The sequence below is a fragment of the Podarcis gaigeae genome (assembly GCF_964106915.1).
Source record: "Podarcis gaigeae genome assembly, chromosome: 3".
NCBI classification, from domain to species: domain Eukaryota; kingdom Metazoa; phylum Chordata; class Lepidosauria; order Squamata; family Lacertidae; genus Podarcis; species Podarcis gaigeae.
Window position 1 is genome coordinate 80,340,043 of NC_139680.1, and position 19,212 is coordinate 80,359,254.

Genomic DNA, 19,212 nt, shown 5'->3' on the forward strand with positions numbered 1-19,212 from the left:
GGAGGAGGGTGGGTTATTTTTTTACAACTAAATACATAACGAGGTGCACTTTGTGATTCCCACCCCCCAAAAAAAACCAAGATCCCCATGAAATAGTATGGAATCAAACCACATTGTTTATTTCTGTTGAAAGAGAGTCATTTCAGTGCGTTCAGCCCCAAGCGCCAGCATAAATTCACAGGGTGTCGTGTTTTTTTAAAAGCCATTTATTTTAATCTCCTACAGAAAGCTTAAGAGTCTAACTATTAGGTCCTTTCAAAATAAATTGCACTATTGTTGTTAATCCTCTGTATGAGCCTTGTTAATACATCAGTCTAAGGCTGCAATTCTGTGCATCTTTATCTCGGAGTAGGCACCACTGAATATACTGTTATGCATTTGTGGGGTGCCTGGACTCTCCTTCTAATTCCTGGGTGCCAGACACTGGATTTAGCATGTTAACATACAAGTCAGGAGCCAGCCTGGTAATGGCCTGTTAAATATGATGGGGGGACAAAAGGAGTAGTTTGAGAGGGCAAATGGGAGGGGGCCTTCCCTCAGCTCAGAATTATTTAGAAAGACAAGAGCCTTTGAAGTAGTTTTAGAGTTGGAAGAAGAACAGTTGTTTTAGGATTGCAGTTGACGATGATGTGGACTGGAGAGGAAATAGTTGCAGTCTGTTAAACACGGCAAGCTGAGCAGAAGGCCATGGATGATTCCTGCTGGCACCCAAGACTGTGGCCATGGGGGAAGCAAGAACTTCTGGGAATGTTAATGCTATGAACCCTTTCATGGTAGGCTCAGGTTGTATACATGTGTGAATAAACAATGTATCATAAAGACACCACAGTCTCCGCTGTGCCTCATTTCTAAAAGGAAACATGAACCTGGGGTAAGCACCTGGGATCCCTGGAATGTCACACCAATTGGGGTGGCATGTAAGCAAGTAAGCATACATAGGATTGCATTGTAAGTCTTTGCAAAAAGATGGGTTTGCATTTGGGTCTCTGGTATTCCTTAAACACCATCTCCAACTCCTTGAAAGATTCCATCAACAGTGTCTCCGAAAATTTTTCCATATCACTTGGGAAGACCGGCGAACTAATATCAGTGTACTGGAAGAAGCAAAGATCACCAGTGTTGAAGCAATAATTCTTCAACATCAACTTCGTTGGACTGGTCATGTTGTGCGGATGCAACTACTATAATCCGGACTTAAAAATGGAAAGCATAATGTTGGTGGTCAACAAAAGAGGTTTAAAGACTGTCTCAGGGCAAATTTTTAAAAATGTAGTATAAACACAGACAACTGGGAAACACTGGCCTGCGAACGCTCCAGATGGAGAACAGCCTTTACCAAAGGTGTCATGGGCTTTGAAGACACTCAAACTCAGGATACAAGGGAGAAACATGCTAAGAGGAAGATATGCTTGGCAAATCCACACCATGATCAACTCCTGCCCGGAAACCAATGTCTCCACTGTGGAAGGACGTGTGGATCCAGAATTGGCCTCCACAGTCACTTACGGACTCACTGTTAAAACCGTATTTATGGAAGACAATCTTACTCGGCTACAAGTGATCGCCAAAGAAGAAGAAGATTCCTTCCTTCCATCCATCCTGTGAGCCACAGATCCAGGGTAGCACATCTGCTTTTTGTGCAGAAGGCCCTTGGATCTCTCCTTAGCATCTTCAGGTGGGGTGGAAGTTACCCTTGCATGAAATCCTGGGGAGTCACTGATAGTGTTAATACTGAGCTGGATGCTCTTACTTGGAATAAAACAGATTCCTAGGTTCCAATTATTTGGCAAACAAAGCTGGTAAGATGGTCCTGGTTGTGAAATGGTGGGCAAATGGCTAAGAGGAAAGTTCTGTCTCATGTCATGTCACACAAGCTTCCCACTCTTTCCCCTACTGCAGGCCAGTTGGTCCCTTAGCAGTTGGCTTACCCTTTTATATGCAAATTCTGTATAATCTTTTGCAGGAGGAAGGTCCAGAAATTAATCAGGGGCCACACATAATAAGACGTCTGACAGATGAACTAGCAACAGGTGAAGATTTCCCCACAATTGTATTTCCATGCTGGAAAAAGCTCTGACTGAAAAATTTCTGACTGCTGCCCCTGCTCTGCTTTTCTCCAATGCCACCTCTAAATCATGCCAAAAACAGAAGTCACATGAATTGAAAAGCAGTTATTCAAAGCCTTATACATCTCCAGCAGCAATCCCTCTTGCTGTTCTGGCTTCTGGGATAGCTATGCAGCCTGCATTCGCTCCATAAGACGCACACACATTTCCTCTTACTTTTTAGGAGGGAAAAAGTGAGTCTTATAGAGCAAAAAATACGGTACATCCCATTGGGGCTCAACAATTAATCTCTGCTGTGAATGTCACCTCCTTTTGAGGCTAAATTGTCTCCCAACAATTTACAGAACATTCTGTCACAACCCCATGTTTACTGCTTGAGATCCACCCATTCCAAGTGCTTGCCTCAATTAGACAGCCTATTATGTCTTCCTTTAACAGTAGGCTTTTCAGCTCCAAGTCTGATGGAGTATACTTGGGTTGCTGTTATTCTCCCTGCTTTGAAGATAATGCTGTTTACATTTTTTTCTTTGGGTTTTGGTTTCTATGGCAGTGTTCTCTGCTTTCAACCAGCTTTGTCAAGTCAGGCAAAGCTCCTGCTTACCAACAGATTACTTGTACTTCCTTAGAATGGGAAAAAAGAATGTGTGGTTCTTAATACATTGTTGGACTTCAACTGCCATCAGCCCCAACCAGCATGGTTAATGGTCAGGGTTCATGGGATTTGGAGTCCAACCATGTTTGGAGATCCACAGGCTTCCCATCCTAACTGTACAATCCTTTAAAGTGAATGGAAGTCTGACATGGAACTTGACCCATACAGCTGTTGCTGCCAGACATAAAGTCCCACCTAAAGACATTTAACTTTATCTATAAATTACCTAGCAATCAATGGGCTGCAGAGGACTCATTCTATGCGTAGGGAAAGGTAGAACTAAGCAGCTTAAGCATCCCCTGGAGCAGCTCTTTGAGACCAGGATCTGAAAAGCAATTACAGAGTAGGAAGATTTCTTTTAATGCACCACCCTAGCGTAGATTATAACTAAATTGCTGCACATGCAATCTAGCATTCCTGTAAACAAGCTACAGATTATTCCATCACATCTAGTAGTTGGTGTGGGAATTGGATGCTTTCCTTCTAGGCTGATAATTCCACTTAAAGTGGGAGAATTAGGCAATCACAAAGAAGGGAGGGCCCATAACTAGGCTGCTGCTAAACTGCCTGTTGTTTGTTCAGTTGTTCTGATTCAACATCCTGTTGTGGATTTGGCTGTTTTGATCCCCTTGAATGCATGTCAATGACCCAACAAAAGAACATACGAGTTTCTTAAGGACTGTGGATGTTTTATTGAATGGGTGATTCACCTGCCGGAGTGGAGTCTGAGATCAGTGTTGCCTGTAACCTACCTCAGTAGAAAATTTAAACACTCAGCTGAGTGGATACCTCAGTTGGTTAGAGGGTGGAGCTAACACCAAGGTTGCAGGTTTGATCCCCGTAAGGGACAGCTGCATATTCCTGCATTGCAGAGGGTTCGACTAGGTGATCCTTGGGGTCCCTTCCAACTTTATGATTCTATGACCTGTCTCAAACAGGGTCGTCCACCCATGAAGCAAGGTGAGGCGACTGCCTTGGAGGGCAGGATCCACAGGGTCAGCAGATCTGGCCTCCAAGGAATGAAACACCAGCTTCAACAGCTGCAGCCCAGTCATTGGACATCAGATCTGCCTCCTCCTCAGTAGCCCTCCCCAGTGCAGCCTCTATAGTGGCCTCTTGACAAATGGGAGATGCTGCTGGTCTCCTCCCATCCTTATGTAGATTTTTATCCCTTCCTGATGTTCCTGATGTAGATCTTCACCCACCCCTTCTTCCCTGGTGGGGAGCAGGCATTTTGTGGTTCACCTCAGGTGCCAAAATACCTTGGGCTGGCCTGGTATCAAATAACAAGAAGTCTGGGCTTTACTTTTTATCCTCCTTGTAAAATGGTTTATTCTTATTTTCAGGGCTTTATGGGACAATGTAAAGGCATTGTATTCAAGGACTGGACAGTGCTCCCATGATGAATGTGTGTATATGCATTCTGCATTGCCCTCTGGCCCTGCAACTAGATGTGATGTGGAAGATCCTGTTACCGGGGTTACATGCAGTTTTTAAATATGAATAGTAGCTGCAGGCACTTCAACTTCGACTGAGACCAGAGTGCTGGGGAAGAGAGTTAGCTAATTCTCACTGCATTGTTTTCACTCACTTCACTCATCGACTGAAAACACAGAAAAGGGACTTGGAGCAGCCAGACTAGTTTACTTCACATAAACTGGGGTGGCAGCAACGGCTCACAGTTTGGTTTCTTAATTTTTTCCCTTCCTAGTGAAAAAATGAAAAATAAATGTCTGGGTCCAGTAAACCTGTACCCTTTCTACTCTTCTCTCAGAGGCTCTGGAGCCAAGTCAAATGTCTGACACAACATCTTATTCAATCTTGTGGGATTGGTTTCAGTTGAGGTGGCATTCACTACCACAGCTGTAACTTCTGTCAGCCACCTATACATAAACCACAAATAGTGTTCAACGAAATTACAACCCACATACAAAGGTCGCTGCCAGGCATACATATAAGAGACACTCTTAATAGTCAAATCACTAATAGACTCATTCCTCACCTCCGCTGGACCATCCAAACTGGATACTAATACTAAAAATATTTATACCCCACCCATCTGGCTGGGTTTCCCCAGCCATTCTGGGCGGCTTCTAGCAAAATATATATAAAAAATAAAATGTCAGTCATTAAAAACTTCCCTAAACAGGGCTGCCTTCAGATGTTTTTTAAAAGCTGTGTAATGCTTTATCTCCCTGACATCTGATGGGAGGGCGTTCCACAGGGAGGGCACCACTGCTGAGAAGGCTCTCTGCCTGGTTCCTTGTAACTTTACTTCTTGTAGTGAGGGAACTGCCAGATGACCCTCAGAAGTGGACCTCAGTGTCCGGGCTGAAAGATGAGGGTGGAGACACTCCTTCAGGTATACTGTGCCGAAGCCATTTAGGGCTTTAGAGGTCAGTACCAACACTTTGAATTGTGCTTGGAAACGTACTGAGAGCCAGTGAAGATCCTTTAAGACTGGTATATTGTCTCAGCGGCCACTCCCAATCACCAGTCTAGCTGCCACATTTTGGACTAATTGTAGTTTCCAAGTCACCTTTAAAGGCGCATTGCAGTAATCCAAGCAGGATATAACCAGAGCATGTACCACTCTGATGAGACAGTCTGAGGGCAAGTAGGGTCTCAGCCTGCATACCAGATGGAGCAGGTAGACAGCTGCCCTGGACACAGAATTAACCTGTGCCTCCATGGACAGCTGTGAGTCCAAAATGACTCCCAGGCTTCGCATCTGGTCCTTCAGGGGCACAGTTACCCCATTCAGGGGTAACTTTTTAAAGAAGTGGTTTAATAACCACCTCTTTCAGTGGGTCTGGGAAGGCTCCCTTCCAGAGGTAAGCATTCATCACCCTGCAGAGCCCATCGTCCAGCCCTTCCTGGCTCGCTTTCATGAGCCAGGGTAGGCAAGGATCAAGAAGACAAGTGACCTATTTCACTCGTTTAAGCAGCCTGCCCACATCCTTGGAGGTAACAGATTGGAATAGATCCCACACATTTTGACTAGACAGGACTCTAGCACTCTCCCACCCTGGCCCTGCTCCCACAGTGGAGTCTACCTCTTTCTGAATCTGAGCAAAATCATTGCAGGATATCTTGGGGTCCTCACCAGGCCCTGAATGGCAACAGTGGTTCGGTTAAATTGTGAGCCACCTGAGTCTCCTGATGTTATTTTCTGCAGATGCAATAGAGGCGGCGAAAAAGCTCTTCTTCACAATCTCTATTGCCACTTGCTAGGCTCGACGTTGATCTCTAACCGGTGTTCGATCTAATTCAGAATGAGTTTTCTGCAACCGGCGCTCTAGCCGTCTCAGGGAGTGTTTCATCGCCCTCAGCTCCGGGGAGAACCATGGGGCCATCCAGGCTCCATGTCATTGGAGAGGAGCCAGACACTTGATAGCCCTGGTTAACTCCACATTCCAGCGCGTCACCAGGGAGGCCATCAACATGGGATAAAACATCCCCTACCACTCTCTGGAAACCATTTGGAGCCATTAAGTGGTGGGGGTGGACCATCCAAATCGGTCCCACCTCCCTGCGGAGGGGAAGGGTTGCGGAGAAGTCTAGTTGCACTAGGAAGTAATCTGACCATGGTACTTATTTTGTTTCACTTTTACTTACTGTCAAATCACTCACGTCCAAAGAGGTGAACACCAGGTCTAAGGCATGTCCACAGCTTATTCAGGGACAGCCCCATGGAGGCCATGCTTTCCACAAAGTCCTGAGTGGCCCTTGTAAGGTTGTGTCGGCATGGATGTTAGCATCCCCCAGGACAACCAAACTAGGTGTCTCCAGAAGAACATCTGCCATGACCTGAAGCAGCTCGGGCAGGGAATCCTTGGAGCAGCAGGGAGGTCAGTACACCAAAAGGAATCCTGTACTGCCCCTATTGCCCAGCTTCCAGAACATGCACTCAGAAAACCGGGTCTTCCCAATAGGACACCTGGTGCAAACTAATGACTTCCTATAAATCACTGCAACCCTCCCTCTCCACCCACATGTCCTGGCTTGCTGTGCATAAGAGAAACCTGGTGGACAAACAGCGGCAATGACAGGCCCATCTGCTTCATCCAACCAATTCTCTGTTACATATGCCAGGTCAATTCCACCATCCATGATCAAGTCATGGATGGCGGTGCTCTTGTGAATCATTGACCTGGCATTACACAGCAGCACCTTAAGGTCATGTGGGTCACCCTTGTTGATTCCAGTATCCTTCTGGTCAGGACCAGGCCTGGAGGCAGGGAGAGTCTTCAAACAATGACTAAACTTGCCTCCTCGGTAATGACATGGTCTGGTCCTAGCATAACTCCTCCTATCCGTGATCACCAAGATTGGGTGTCCCAGTGCATCCCCCCAGTGGAACCTGCCCCAGCCATTCTGCTGGCTAGGGCCCACTCCCGGGCCAGCCCTGAACCTATCGCCTTAAAAACAAGTTTTATTATACAAACTACAATCAAAACAATAAGCCAGTAGAGAATAAAAAGAAACACAATTTGCAAGTATGAACAGATGATGGAAAATGATAAAATTATTTTTAATTATTTTTCGTAGAAAACTAGCACAAAACATTATTGAGCTTTAAAAATACCTTGCTTGATTGCTGTTCAATGTAATGTTACAGTGCCACCTGATGGATACTGAACAAAACAACTCTTACAACAAACATATTTTATATTCTTAGTTCTAAATACATTGTAGTTTAGAATTTTCTATCATCCCTGTCTGTAGGTGTAGTCAAGATTTGCTGGTAATATGAGTCCTGGAGGTTCCATCACACTGCTGTATGACACATAGCAAAGGGCAGACCTGCAGTTGAATATCACATGCAGGCTCAAAAATCAGTGAGATTGGTTGGCATCTGTCTGTCTCAGGAGACAATGGAAGAGTTGCCTTTGGAGGTGAAGTCAAACCATTGGAGAGTTACAGCACCTGCTGTGACTGTAGAGACTGATATGGGAGTGAAATATTTATTACAGATGGGGCAGATGAAGGCATCTGATGCAGGTGTGCCATGGCGTTTCTTCTTTCTGTGCTCTTCCCAGCTTCATTCCTCCTCTGGTCGCTGCTGTGGATGCACATGGTATCTAAAATTAAACAGCATAATAAGTGCTTCGGCATCCCACTGATTTCAATGGGACACTTAAATTCATGCACTGAAGGATTCCTAATTAAAATCAATGGGGCCCTTGACTGTACTGCTGTTTAAGTCTATTTTTTGCAAACACAGTTCATGCCATAGCTGTGAACTCTATGGGTAAGAAGATATAATTCATTCATTCACTTCTCTTTTCTTTCTATGAACCGAGACTAGGCAGAGATAACCTTTCAGTTTCAATAGACAAGTGCACTGCAGGAAACCTCAAACCACCTCCGTGTCTTATCAGGAAGTGATAATTTACATTGCCACAAGCACATACAACAGAAAATAAATTTTCGTCTGGGGAACCAAATGATTGTTCTAAACTTGGATATCAAAACAATTATTGATGCTATAAAGTATTTAATTCACAGCGTCCTGAATCCTATGATAAGCTACCATAAGGAAATTTGCAGAAGGAAACTTTAAGCTGCAGTCCTAACCTCACTTCCCAGGGAACAAGCCACATTGAATTAAATACAACATTTATGAGTGTGTAGATGTTTACGTTTGTGCTGTTACTGTCCCTTTGCTGCCTGCAAGTTAGTGAGGCAAGACTTGCCCTTGCAGAAGACATGCTGGCTCTGCTTCAGCAAAGCTTTTCTTCTATATGCTTGGTTATTTTATTTTAACGGTACTTTCCACCAGTTTTCCTGGGACAGATGTTAAGCTAGCCAGCCGGCAATTTCCAGAATCCCACCTGGATCCCTTTTTTAAAAATTGTGCTGCACTGGCCACTTTCTAGTCCTCAGGTATAGAGGCTGACCCGAAGGACAAGTTACACATTTTTAAAGAAGACCAGCAATTTCACATTTGAGTTCATATCTGGTCTCAGAGATTTCTCAGTGTTTATTTTGTCTGTTAGGCCTAGACCTTCATCTCTTATCATCACTATCTGCTTCCGTTCTTCAGACTCCCTGCCTGCATAAACTAGTTAAGGCTCTGGGATCTGCCCCATATCTTCCTCTGTGAAGACAGAGGACAGGGCTGCACGGACAGCCACTTTTATGTAAAACTATGTTGCAAGCAGTTTATGCATAGTGCGACTTAAATTACACACAAAATAAAACCTAAGCAAATTAAACAGTTCAAAAGCAATGTAATTTAGGACCTGGGACAAAGGGAGAGACACTGTGGGATTGTTATAAGGAACAATGCTACACTAAGTTCCATGTGAGCTGACCATTTTAATTTCACTTCCATCTAATAGAGGAAGAACAACACGAAAGAGCCGAAGTGTGGGAGCTATCTCCAACCTATTTGTATCATAGCAACCGAGGGGGCTTCCAGATGTGGACAATTTAGCAGTAATTATTTCTGTTCTACTTTAAGCTGGAAGTGAAATAGCAGCTCTGCTTTCAGACTTCTTGCACCTTTTCTCCAGCACTGGATTATTTTGGCATATGTATCTTTCATTAGGATTTTTGTGTGTGTGTATTTTGTTAAGTATTTGTTACTGAATTTCTGATCGTAATCCCTGCCTGCTGAAATTGGGGGGCAAAGGGAGAAATAGATGTAACGGTACTGCTATTTGGAAAGGGAAGGGATAAAGTGATAAAGCTGAGAGGCAGTCCATAAAGGAAATGACTAGCTAGAGCAATCTATGGAAGTCCAAATAAGAGCATGAAAGACCACCCACATCAGTAGAAAGTTTGCAGGTATTGCATTGAGTTTAAAAAGCTGGATTTTTCTTAACTCTTTTTGAGTCAGAGGAAGGAAGCTGAAGAGAAAAAAGTAAGAAAGGTATGTTTTGTTCATGGCACTGTGTAGATGCCTTGTAAAAAGTGAACAAAGTGTAGGTATTTCCACAGTAAATGCCCACTGTGGAAGCAGCTCAATACAACTTGCACTACTGAAATGGGAAAAAGTTTGCCATGCTTCTCAAAGTAACTAAGGTGTGTAATAAAGGGAAGGCTCTCAGAAAGCCACTGTTGGTGATCTGTTCATGATGTATATGAGGAACAATTAAAGGGCCATTTGTCTTGCACAGGGAAACAAGAGACTGAAATGCATAATATGGGGAAAGGGTCAGTGGTGTGAGGGCAGTGCTAAGGGCCAGCCCTTGCCAACCCTGTTCCTTCCAGACATTTTGGACTCAATACCCATCAGCCCCAGTCAGGATAGTTGGGGCTGATGGGAATTGTAGTCCAAAACATCTGGGGGGCACCAGCTTGGCCAAGATAGCCTTAGGCTGTGATGTTCCCATGGCTACTCTCTTCTTTGTTGCTTGGCAGTTAGTGGAACCGTTGTGTTGTGAAATACTGGGTTGGTTTTCAAGGGAAAGCAAGGGGTTGGTATTGTCAGAGCATAGGGTAAAAGCAGTCTTGCCTGGCAGTGGTGATATCTGTGCACAAAGAGATGTTGCATCAGGAGACAGAAGTCTGTAAATATTTAAATAACTTTACATTATACTAGATTTTGCCTCTGGTTTCACTGTATTCAAGCAGTGTCTCCCTGAATAGCTTCATGATGGTTTCTAAAAACATTAATTTATTAAATTAATATGTAAAACTTTAAGAGAGTGGGAAGAGAGAGAAAAGGTCATTTCTACACACACAGAGGCAAGCTCGATCATATACTCAGAAACTGATAATGGTCAAGAATGCATAAAAAATAGAATATTGTAATGAGTTTTTTGAGGAGGGCTAGATCCCCCTAAATGTGTTATGATTTAGAATTAATCCAGGTTTGATTAAACTTTGCCAAACACAGAACCCCCCTGGATTTAGTTATGCTAAGGAACCAAGCCAGCTGGCAGAGCAAGCTGGATGGGCCATTAGCAGGGGGCAAAGGCTAATGGTCTGTCAAGACTGCCAGGCAAGGGGGATCTTCTGGAATAAATAATTGCTGAATATTCTCTACCAGCAAGGCTTTTCCTGTTCTGTTCCATTACATGAGTATGGATGTGACTATAACGAGTAAAAAGCTAAGAGAAAACGATATTACCTTCACGAGAAAGGACCTTTGTCTGGAAAGGTCTTATCTTGCAAAGTAGCTCGGGCAGCAGTTAAAGTGGAGATTTTCTTCGCTGGAAGTAACAAAGTAGCTTTCTGTATGTAGTCACACTGAAGCTGTGATGTTGCAACCTGGCAGGAGCTCTGTGGGTACCAGAGGCAACTGGGGATGGCAGACAAAGGTTCACCACAAGGACTGCTGAGACTGCAAAGAACAATGTGCTGCCAAAAAGGATTGGGATGACTTCAAACAGAAGGATGCAGAAATAGAATTCGGGGGGGGGGGGGAATGCCAAGGAACTTAAGAAAAACAAACAAGAAGACAATAACTCTTCCATTTGAACAGACAAGGATTGACTGATACTTCCTTGTACTGGCTCCAACTTTCAGAGCAAGTTGCAGAGATGGCCATGCTTGCTTTTCTAAAGTGTTATCTCAGGTTTATTGTACATTACATTATAGTATCATGGATCTCTTCTGGCTAGCACGTGCCACAGTAGAGTTGCAATAAGGATAGCAGAAAAGGATAACCTCTGCAGGGTTTTTAAGGGGAAGGAAGTGCAGTCGTACCATGGTTTTCAAACAGCCTAGTTCTTGAACATTTTGGCTCCCGAATGATCAAAACCCAGAAGTGAGTGTTCTGGTTTTCGAACATTCTTTTGGAAGTTGAACATCTGACAGGGCTTCCATAGCTTATTGGCTGCAGAAGCTTCCTGCAACCAATCAGAAGCGGTGCTTTGGTTTTCGAAAGTTTTGGTAGTCGAACGGACTTCTGGAATGGATTCTGTTCGACTTCCAAGGTACAACTGTAGATTTGAAAGAAACCAGGGTAGACATTTGGAATCTTGGATATTTAGCAAATACTGTAATGGCCTTAGTGAAGTATTTTTCCAGTATAGTATAATACATACACATACATCCATGTTTGAATACAGGAAGGAATCTAGCTGTTGTACTAACAGTACTAGAACCTCCTTAACCAGGAAAGTGACATTGGCACTTTTTTCCACAATAGAAAGGGTGGTATAGTTTGATGGAGGGGTGTGGCAGAATATTATTTGATGACAAACCACTCACAGCAATATACTTAGTTATTACCAAGTCCTTTAGTAAGTGAGTGATGTTTTAATAGAAAAATAATTGACCAAATAATTGTATTAGAACTTGCGGGGAGGGATTATGGTTGCTTTATGGTTTTTTAAATAAAAAAATATGCAGCCACAAAAGGGAATGGTAGGTAAATGAGCAAGTATTATTGTGAAATAACCATTGACATAAACCTAAGTGATGTGAAATCACAAATAGGTTAACCATAACTCTGTGAAAATATAACACTGCTACCAAGTATGTTTGAAGTACTTGACAAGTCACTTCATAATGTTATTACAGAGTTGAGCAACTGTACATTTTCAGATATGGATGGAAATATTTGTTCCCAGTGTTAATGCTAATACTACCACATAGTGGTCAGGTTTAGCATGAAGTGTGTTTGACAATAAATAATTCTAGGGAAGTTGGAAAGAATGGGAAGCCCTCACTAACCGCTCAGACTTTGCCAGCTCTGGAAGCAAAAATGCCCTAGTATTTGTAGTTCCAGTGATCAAATCATTACTACCGTATTTTTCGCTCTATAACACGCACCTGACCATAACACGCACATTGTTTTTAGAGGAGGAAAACAAGGGAAAAAACATTCTGAATGAAACAGTGGATGTATCATTTTTGGGCTTCATGCTGTGGCCACAGACATGTGATCTGATGGTGAATTTGGGATGACCCAATGCAAAGATCCTGAGAATCCCTGTGGATCCATGCTCTGTAACCACGTTTTTGCACCATTGCAGCCCCAGGCAACAGTGGGTGCGTGATTTTTTTGGTGCAGGCTGTAGCCATGGACATGCTATGTGATCTGATGGTGAATTTGGGGTGACCCAATGCAAAGATCCTGAGAATCCCTGTGGATCTATGCTTTTTAACCACGTTTTTGCACCATTGCAGCCCCATGCAACAGTGGGTGCGTGATTTTGGGGGGGCAGGCTGTAGCCATGGACATGCTATGTGATCTGATGGTGAATTTGGGGTGACCCAATGCAAGGATCCTGAGAATCCCTGTGGATCCATGCTTTTTAACCACGTTTTTGCACCATTGCAGCCCCAGGCAACAGTGGGTGCGTGATTTTGGGGGGGCAGGCTGTAGCCATGGACATGCTATGTGATCTGATGGTGAATTTGGGGTGACCCAATGCAAAGATCCTGAGGATCTATGCTTTGTAACCACATTTTAAGTGGGGAGGGAAGGAAAAACACAGAAGGGACAAGGAGCAGGAGAGGGGTGTGCAGAGAAGCAGCTGGCTAAGAATGCAGGAGAGGGGTAGGGAGGAAAGGAAGGCAAATGTTTTCCCCCACCCAAGCCAGCCAGCCAGCCATCTCTCTCTCTCTCTCTCTCTCTCTCTCTCTCTCTCCCTCCCTCCCTCCCTCCCTCCCTCCCCCCTCTCTCTCCCTTCCCCCCTCTCTCTCCCTCTCCCCCAACAGCACCGGAGCTTGCCTGGAGGGGAGGGGCTTTCCCTGCTCTTTGTTCCGTTTCAGCAAACACAGCAAGGAAACAGAGAAGGGTGGGCAGTAAGACCCTGAGGCAGAATGCAGGAAAGCAGCCGCTTCCTCTTTTCAAGTTTCGCTTCTCTGTGCAGCGTGCAGCCCCGCGATTTGATTTTTGCTTGATTTTTCGGCTCCAGGGACCACACATTCGCTCTATAACACGCACAGACATTTCCCCTTCCTTTTTAGGAGAAAAAATCTGCGTGTTATAGAGCGAAATTTACGGTAGTTCCCCCCATAAAATCTTGTGACAATTTGGAGTTATGTTTATTTGATTCCTGAGTCTTTAGGATATTGGACTTTCTATTGTTTGCAACAAGGCGCCAAATCATACTTTTAACAGGCAAGGCTTGCAATCTTTTCACCTGTAGGTGCTCTGTGTACATAATTATATTACATTTACTATTATAATTTGTTATGGCCTTTGACTGTACTCCTGCTGCTCTCCTGATCTCATTCATCCTTGTGTGACATAAAATTGCAAAGAGACAAAATACAAAACAATGCAACTGGATTGTCTGGGGGTGTTTGCTCACATCCACCTGGACTTAATCCTAACATGTAGTCTATAGGACTCCAGATTCACTACCATTACCAATCGGGGGAAAGAATGTTAAATGGAGGAGTGTTGTGTCCCAACATCTTATGTGGTCAGTCCTGGACACTATTTCAATGGATGAAAAGGAATTCCTTGTTAAAAATGTGTTTTCCAACCTCATGGGGATGGGGTGGGGCCTGGAAACAGATAATGATTGCTGATTGGATGCATATGTCTCCTGGCTTGTGGCAGATTGTCCGCCAGAGACAGCAGCAAGAATGAGGGATCTGATTGAAGATTTTGTGTGCAAGAGGGTATGGAGAGTGAGCTTACCCAAAGATAAATTTCTTGCTACCCCACCAAAGAATTTAAATCATCAGTGTCCTAATAAGTAGCATGATTTCAGTTACATTGTACAGTATAAGCACATACATGAGCTCTGCATTTACAGTTACATATAAAGGTGATCAAAAGCTACAATGAGATTTAATAGTAAAAACAAAATGTCCCCCTCTGGTTTAGAAAAGCAGAATCAGAAAATAGCCAAACATCCCAAATGGATGTGTTATTTTACAGACTATTAATAATGATTTTACCTAATCCACTCTCAGTTCTAACCTATGAAAAAGCAGCTAGCATAGTTTAGAGGAACAAATTAAAGAAGCATTGAATCTAGTGGATGTTATATAGCTAAGCTTTACAAAGAAGCTTAATTGCAGCCCCAAAATGGTTGCAGTAATACCCAATATCCATCTGTTATTATTCATAAACTGATATACATTTGGGAGTTGCTGGAAAATATGCTCTGTATATAAGAGAGCTTGCTTAAAATACTGAATCCAGCTTTTGCCTTTAAATCTGTTTATACAACCGACCCTGATGATGTTCCAAATGCTGGTGTGTGGGAGCCACACTCAGGGTGAAAAAAGAAACAAAGATTGCTCCGAACTATTTAGCATAGCACTTTAGCAGCAACAATAACATCTGTTCATTGAACATACATCATTAAAATGAGCCCAGAAGGCATTCACTTTTAAATGTACAAAGCAACATGCCTCTACAAATGTTATTTAAAATACATCGGGATTTCAACAGTGATAAATTCTAGGCAAATTATCTGGTTGTATGGTTGCAACATAGCTTTGTAAACGATCTCTGACTGTGGAATGTAATGGAATAAAGTATTCTCCCCTCCAAGTTCCTTGGAATATAAAAAATCATAACTTTCTCCATTCTTTTTCTTTGCTTACCTATGTGTGACATATTTGTGAGAAAAATGGTATAATGCTGATATTTTTGGGGGTCCTCTGGAAGTCTTTTTTTTAATTGTGCGTTCACAATGCTTTGTGTTCATGATGGTACTGGGTTGGCTAAACAAAACACTGCTCTCAATTTTGTTTGTTCCTGCAAACATTTTAGGGCACACATACTGCTTCATTTTCAATTGGTGCATGTCCTGTATCTTCCTGCTGAAATCCTGTAACCTTTTATACACAAATGTTCCAGTTTATTTTTGTCTGCTTTCATTGCACTATAGTGCAAGAGTGCCCCTTCAGATGGCAATAATCCAGTAACACTGGTGAAGCACCACTGGGGAAGCCCCACAGAACAACTAGTAAAGCTGAGCGATGTGTGGATAGGTCAGTATAAATCCACCACTAATGCAATATTATTGAGCCAATGAGATGTTGCAGAATGCACCCACAAGAAAAACCCAGTTGTATTTTGCAAATATGATTTTTGCCATTGAATTTAGACTTCTAGGAGAGCAAATACAGCCATAGGCATGAGGATGAACAAAGTTATATTTGCCTACTTTCATTTTCTGTAAGGTATTTCAACTGTTAATAATTGGGAGTTGGTTTGCAATTTGTATTTTAATGGATTAGATGTAAATAAATGGGCATATTATCAAAACATCAGAATCTATATGGGATAGGAAAGGAAAAGTTAAGATACACTACAATGTATTAAACAAAGCCTCCAGTCTTTGGGGTAAAAAACCCAAACATCTTTAATATTGCTCATTCCTAATTACTGTTACCTTAATAGAATAAAAAGCCTAAAAAAGAAAGGCTTGCAACCTTGTTGGCTAAAGATTTCTCTCACCAATTAAATGTGGCCTGCAGCTATGGCCATGATCCAGAAAACCACCAAGCTAGTTCCATGATTCCAAGGTTGCTTTAGACTTGCCTTTCTTAAACAGCCCTCCGCCATATGACAAATTGCTTTTGAAGCTGAAAAGTGTTTCAAAGGCTGTTCGAAATTGTGTGATGGCATGGGGTCGGCTGTTCAAATAAAAAATACACTGGGCTAGTGCAGGCTCCTGGTGTGAGCCCAAGCAGCTCTTTAGGTCCACGGCTAACACTGTGGGATGATTAACCTGCCAATTAAATTTTGCCACCCTTGCTTTTCATCAGGTGAAAGAACAGAAGTCACAGTGTACAAAAGTAAAAATGCGCACAGAATCTGTGCAAACTTGTGAGGAAAAGGGAAAGAGTGAAACATATAGAAATGGATCCCATGACTAACACTGAGCCTTTTCTCATCATCCAACAATTCCTTCTATGGGCAGGTGCATAGAAGTGTTGTAATGGACATGTCTGGGCCATCTTATCTTAGTGTAAAACAACAAGATAGCGGTAAGCCTTGAGCCCTCTCATGCACTCCCTTCCTCCCTCGCCTGAGGCGGCCACCTCACTCTGCCTAATAGCAGGGCTGGCCCCGGCACAGTTCCGTCACCCTGGAGTGCAACAAGAGCTGGCTTATTGGAAAGCCTTTCCTATTGTGGCTGTGAAGTGAACTGCATCAATGTATTTTCATTGCTGCCAGGGCAAAGAGAGAGACCTTGTGGGACACTGATTGCAGGATAACCCACAAGGTCCCTCTCTCTTTGCCCTAGCAACCAATGAAAATCTGGGCAAGGGTTATTATTAAGGAGATTGCAGCTGACTGCTTTGGGGGTGCTCTTATTTAACCATAATATCTTTTAACATATATTTTAAAATCTATATTAAATTTTACCCTTTTAATATGCTAAGTTCTATATAGGTTACATGTGATCAATGTAGTATTGTAAAGATGGTAGGCTTTACGTAGGATTCTTCCAGGCAGCAATGTGATTTTTATTGCAGTATTTTATACTGCTAGGTTATCTTATATGTGAATGGCCTATGAGCCAAGCATTAATAAATGACATAAATGTAAAATCGTTAGCAGGATTGAAATATCACTTGTAGTTTAAGGTTGAATTCTGGACATAATGGAAGAGGTAAAGGATTTGGATTATCATAAAAGATAATAATAATAAGGAATAATAATAATAAGGAACCAAAAAATAAAAGATGCGGGAGGAAAGAATGAATAATAGGACCCACAAAGGGGATGATGGAAGTCTAGGGGATTCCTTATAATCTTGTTTTTATTATTTATGTTTGCTATATCTCTGTAAAATTTTAATTTGAAAAACCAATTTTTTTTTGAGATTTAAGAAGGAACCAAAAAATAATAATATAAAAAATAAACGACATAAATGTAAGCATAAAACCTCTGGGTTGTTTTCGTGTGTGTGTGTGGGGGGGACACTTTTTTTTTAAGGATCTCGAAAGACCACGGATTTAGCTTGCCCTCAACGCGGCAGCCCAGGGGAAGCGAAGGCACTTTGGTAGATGCTCGGAAGAGAAGGGGATGATCAAATGCGCTTGGAATTCGGGAACGAGCCGAGCGCCGCTTTCTGGCTTCCTTCACCAGAGGAGCTTCTCCCGAGCAGCAATAACGTGAGGGAGCCTTGGCGGGGCGCCTGCCTCAAACCAAAGTCCTGAACAAAATCAAAACTTTGCGGTTCCCCCTCGCACGTTTGGTCCACATTTCACCCACCTCTTCTTCTTTTTTTTGTGCACCTCCAGCCCCCTTATCCCGCCCGTTTCCCTCTGCCGCTCATTACTTTTCTCCTCCGCCTCTTCCAGCGACTCCCTCCACTCCCCGCTCCCCTCACGCTCCCTCGCGCTATAGCCGTTCAGAACACCAACCGCCACAGGCACTAGAAGTAACGGAAACTCTGTCCGGCAGCCCGGCGCCTGCGCCGTCTCAGCCTCTTCGCCTCGCTCTCGCAGTGGCCCCGCGGGCGTTGTAGTTCCCTGCGCCGTTCACCTCAGGAGGGAGGAGGGGGAGGAAAAACTCCCCTTCCCAGCATGCCTCTCGGTCACCCCCTCCCACCTCCACCCCACTCCTCCTGTCCCATCTCGGGCGGCTGAGGCTTCTCAGTGTGTGTGTATGTGTGTACAGTAGATGGTGTGTCGCTCGAAGTGGGAGCGGCGGTAATGAGATGCGTGTGAAACCGCCCAGTCCCGGGAGGAGACGGAGTTTCGCCGAGACGCGAGTGAGTGGTCGGGAGTTGGAGGGATGAGGGGAAAGAGAGGGAGTCCGAGGGCGGGAGGAGGCGGAATGGGCAGAGGGGGCAACGTGGAAAGTTCCTCCGGTCGCGTCGGGGGCGGCAACACCGCCCTTCCCGGGTGGGTGGGGTGCGGGGAGGCGAAGCGAGGGCAGCGGGGGCGCCAGCCTCGGGCTGAGTCCCAAGCGACTCCCTCCTCCCGCGGTGACCATCCAGCTGTGGTCAGCGGAGGTGGGGGGGGGTCAAGAGGAGGCCGGGTGTGCCCAGATGTGGAGGGGCCGGTGACTCCCTGAAGGCCACATCATCCCTGCCCCCCCAGCTGTGAGGGATGCTTCCCGACGAGGCTGCCCCATTTTCCGGGGGGGGGGCTGGATTCGCCTCCTTTCTGAAGCAAATTCGTTCTCGCCCAGAGCAGTCGGTGCCCCGGGATGGAAGAGAGCTACGCGCTCCCGTCCTCATCCTCGCCTCCTCTGCAGCTGACGCCCCCTCGACTTTTGGAGCTTTAATCTGGCCACCAGCTTTCGCCTGAAGTGCTGCAAAGGAGGGTTCAAAACGCTGGTGAGAGGGATCTGGCGGGGGGGAATGACCAATCTCCCCACTCCCCGCAGCAAGTTCTCAGCCTGGCAACCTGTTGGATTGCGAGTAAATTAAGTAAAGATGCCCATGTGGCTTTAATGTGACCCATGTAACACTTCAGTGCTTAAAAAAAAAAGTTGTAAACTGCTAATTTCAATGGGGGGAAATGTCCTCAAGCACAGGGACATGTAACTGGCTTGCGAAGCATAATATTTAGTGTGAAGAGTGTGATTAAGAGTTTTTCACTTAGTGAAGGGCTTTTGGGAATTGATGGTAATCTCATAATAAGGAAGCAGGAAATGTA

The 19,212-nt window shown here is 44.1% G+C and overlaps 1 protein-coding gene and 2 long non-coding RNA genes across 6 annotated transcripts in view; 2 read left to right on the top strand and 1 right to left on the bottom strand.

The window, feature by feature from the left end:
• Positions 1-7,228: 7,228 nt before the first annotated feature.
• LOC310841605 lies at positions 7,229-17,879 on the bottom strand. The gene is made up of 2 exons (XR_014562588.1): positions 17,490-17,879; positions 7,229-7,802 (listed from the first exon to the last, which is right to left on the bottom strand). It is a non-coding gene; the product is annotated as an uncharacterized lncRNA (long non-coding RNA).
• Positions 12,088-17,235, top strand: LOC310841624. The gene is made up of 3 exons (XR_014562624.1): positions 12,088-12,425; positions 13,634-16,392; positions 16,441-17,235. It is a non-coding gene; the product is annotated as an uncharacterized lncRNA (long non-coding RNA).
• Positions 17,880-18,006: 127 nt separating the features above from the next.
• PRKD3 (protein kinase D3) overlaps positions 18,007-19,212 on the top strand; it is a 53,215-nt gene continuing 52,009 nt past the window's right edge. For 2 of the 4 annotated variants that reach the window (XR_014562506.1, XM_083732257.1), the window contains exon 1: positions 18,022-18,320. The gene's annotated coding sequence lies outside the window, so the exon portion shown is untranslated. Of the gene's footprint in view, positions 18,321-19,212 lie in introns of all 4 variants that reach the window. The other 2 variants (XM_083732259.1, XM_083732258.1) reach the window with 2 other exon arrangements.